This window comes from Crocodylus porosus, unplaced genomic scaffold, assembly GCF_001723895.1.
Source record: "Crocodylus porosus isolate Cpor-Errol unplaced genomic scaffold, CroPor_comp1, whole genome shotgun sequence".
Lineage (NCBI taxonomy): Eukaryota > Metazoa > Chordata > Crocodylia > Crocodylidae > Crocodylus > Crocodylus porosus.
The window spans coordinates 4,687,534-4,690,547 of NW_017728911.1; the positions used below are offsets into that span (position 1 = coordinate 4,687,534).

At 74.3% G+C, this 3,014-nt stretch overlaps 1 long non-coding RNA gene across 1 annotated transcript in view; it reads left to right on the plus strand.

Annotated features, from left to right (window-relative positions):
• The first annotated feature begins 1,371 nt into the window (after positions 1–1,371).
• Positions 1,372–3,014, plus strand: part of LOC109308879 — an 11,962-nt gene continuing 10,319 nt past the window's right edge. Inside the window, exon 1 of the long non-coding RNA XR_002100722.1 lies at positions 1,372–1,517. This is a non-coding gene — a long non-coding RNA (uncharacterized LOC109308879). The remainder of the gene's footprint in view (positions 1,518–3,014) is intronic.

Below are 3,014 nucleotides of genomic sequence, written 5' to 3' on the forward strand. Positions count from 1 at the left end.
CACAACCCCCAGGAAGGGGATTGAGAAGGGGGAGGGGAGACAGAGGAAAAATGTCCGTATAGGAAGCAAGTCCCGCCCCCTCCCCCACCTCCCTTACACTTTGATTGGATGGCGCCCACAGGAACCCAGCGGCCACTGGAGGGCGGCGGTGCCCGTCGCAACAAGGCTCCGCCCTCTGAGGCCCCGCCTCCCGGTGGCGCGGAGGCCCCGCCCCCCCTCCGGGGAGCCCTTTTGTGGAATGTTTACATCGGCGCCGCGGCCCCGGCACTGCTCTGCGAGCGGGGGGGCGGGGTTGGGCTCCTTGTCCCGTTCCCCCCCCCCTGCGGCACGTGCGCTCCCCGCCCCGCCGCGCGCCACAAGCTGCAGCTGCAGCCTCGAGCCCCGGGGCGTCCTCCGGCACCACGCGGTCCCCGCCCGCGGAGGGACCGTCCGGCTCCAGCCCAGCTGCGTCCGTGGCTGCGCCTCCTGTTCCGCGGTCCCCACGCGCTGCCCGGGGAGGGGGCAACAAGGGAGAGGGCCACATTGCAGCAGCTCACCCTGACTACAGAGCGCCCCGGGCCTCCCCAGCGGGCGCTGGTTGCCGCCGAGCCGCGGCTGGCATTGCTCAGCTCTCACGAGCCCGGGGACAGGCGTCGGGTTTTCCTCGACCCCGGGAGGTGTGAGGGAAGCTGGACCCCGCTGTGTCTCCGCCGGGACCTCAAAGTCAAGGCGCCCTGGGCCCGGCTCTGCGCGGCGGGCTGTCCCCCGGCTGCTGTCCACGGGCGCGGGAGGCCCGACGAGCACGGATGCAAGACAGGGCCCGGGACCGAGCCTGGCCCGTGCCCCGCTCGCTGTCGCACGTGTCGGGCCGTGCGGGCGTTATGAGTGCCCGAGCCCGACCCCCACCCCGCAGCCTCCGGCGCGGGCCAATAAAGGGAAAACAACCCGCCGTGCGCGGAGCCGGCTGAGGCTATTTTTAGCAGCGGCCGGTCCTCCGCCGGGAGCCGCGGCTCCCAGCCCGCTGCACAGCGCGGGGAGCGCTCCCACCTTCCCCGCTCGCAATCCCGGACGCCGCCTGTTGCTGAAGTTTCCAGCGCCAAGGACTTCACTGCACTTCCCGCCCCTCCCCTCCCCGGCGCTGCAACTACAGCCGCGGCACGTCGCCTCGCCAGAGCCGCCGCACAAGACGGGAGCGCCCCCCGGCAACCCCGCGCCCAGAGCGGAGCGAGGCGAGGAGCCGCGCGCCCGCTCCCCCCATTCGGGCTGGGGAAGCCACGGTCCCGCCTCAGCAGCTTCTCCCCGGGCCAAAAAAGGGGGGCGGGGGGGGGGAAGAAAGACGCGGGCTATTTACTGTTCGGCCCCGCCCCGCCTCGCCTCCTCCGAGCTCGGCGGGCGCCGAGTGGGCCGCGCCGGTGAAGGGGAAGCCCCGGCTCCACGTGCTGGTCCGGAGCCCAGCCGCCGGAGCCGCGCTGGGGAAGCGCCGCCACGTGACGGAGGCGGGCCGGAGGCAGGGCAGTGGGGACGCGAAGGAGGGGTCGGTGCGTGACCGCGGCGCGGGCCTGGCGGGATGCCGTGAGAAGGCGGAGCTCCGCGGCCGGGGGTCCCCAGGGTGCCCCCGCAGATGACGGCCGGGCTGGGCCCGGGAGAACGGCTGCTCTGTTCCTTGTGCCTACCCCGGGCCACTGCTGCCGGCCCCCGACTGACGTGAACGCGGGGCCCGAGAACAGGGCACGGCGCGGGGAGCAGCCGGGCGCAGCCTTTTGTCCCTGAACCCACCCCGCCCCTCCCTTCCCGGACAGCTTCACTTCCGGGATAGCGGCGCCCACGTGGGACGGATCCATTACACGCGTGGGGGCGGGGACGCCAGCTTTACCCCAACCCCCTTTCGCAGGGCGGCGGACCGACGCTTCCGCTCCAACCAATCAGCGCCAAAGATAGGCAGCCTCCCTCCTCCCCTTTCCAGACAGAGCCTTGCCACATTCCGCCGGGAAGCGCAAGTCGAGAGGCGGCCGGGCCTTGTGATAGGGCAGGCCGCGCTGGGATTCCACCCAATAGTGGGGGGGGGCGGGGCGAACCCCTTGGGCAAGTAGGAGCGGGGCGAATCCCGCCCAAGCCCGCCGGGGGGGGTGGGGTGCCCGTGTCGCGTATCCGCGGCTGCGGCGGGAGCCCGCGCTGGGCTCGGGGGCTGCGGCCTCTGCACGCGGGGGGCGGGATCCGCCGCTTGCCCCGACCCGTCCTCGCTCCCGCTGCGCCCGCGCCCTGCACAGCAGAGCCCGCCCCGCCCGCGCCAGCCACCCGGCTGGGAAGGCGCCCGCCACGGCGACTAACTCGGTGCGGGCTCGGATCGCGCGGGCAGGCGCCCCACGCAGCCCGACCCCAGCCTCCGCCTCCCTGCGAGCGCGGGCAGGGGCGCGGGATTGTGGGAGAAGGAGGGGAGCTCCGCTCGGGGGCGGGCATCTCCCTCCCACCAGCGCGGAGGAGGCGGGGTGGGAGAGGCAGCTCCATGTTTGCGAGCGGATCAGCTGGGAGAGCGCAGCGCGGCTGTTGCCCGGCCCGGGGAGGGGACGCCAGCAGCTTGGGCGCGCGGCGGTCGGGCCCGGGGATCCCCCCCGCCCCTGGTCCGGGGGCAGCTGCAGCCCGCGCCTCTCCGCCCGGCCGCACACCCACTCGCGCCCAACAAGTTTCCCGGGGGCCCCCGCGCGGCCCGGGCTCCGCTGCCGCGCAGCGTGTGCAGCCGCGCTCAGACCCCCGCCCCCGGCAGCGCCCGCCAAGCCCCGCGCATAAACCAGCCAACCAAGCGCCTGGAGCCGCGGCCCCGGAGCGCGACGCCGCTTTGTTTATTCCGAGCCAGGAAGCAAGGGGGAGCGCCCCGCGCACGCAGCGCCCGTCGGCCCCGGCCCCTCGGGACAGCCCCCGCGTCCGGGCGCCCCCGGGCCCACGCGCGGGAGGAAAAAGCAAAGCCCTTTTCCTGCTTTTAATCTTCCCCCCTCGCCTCCCCTCCCGTCCTTAGCTGAGCCGAGCGCGCGGTGCTTCTC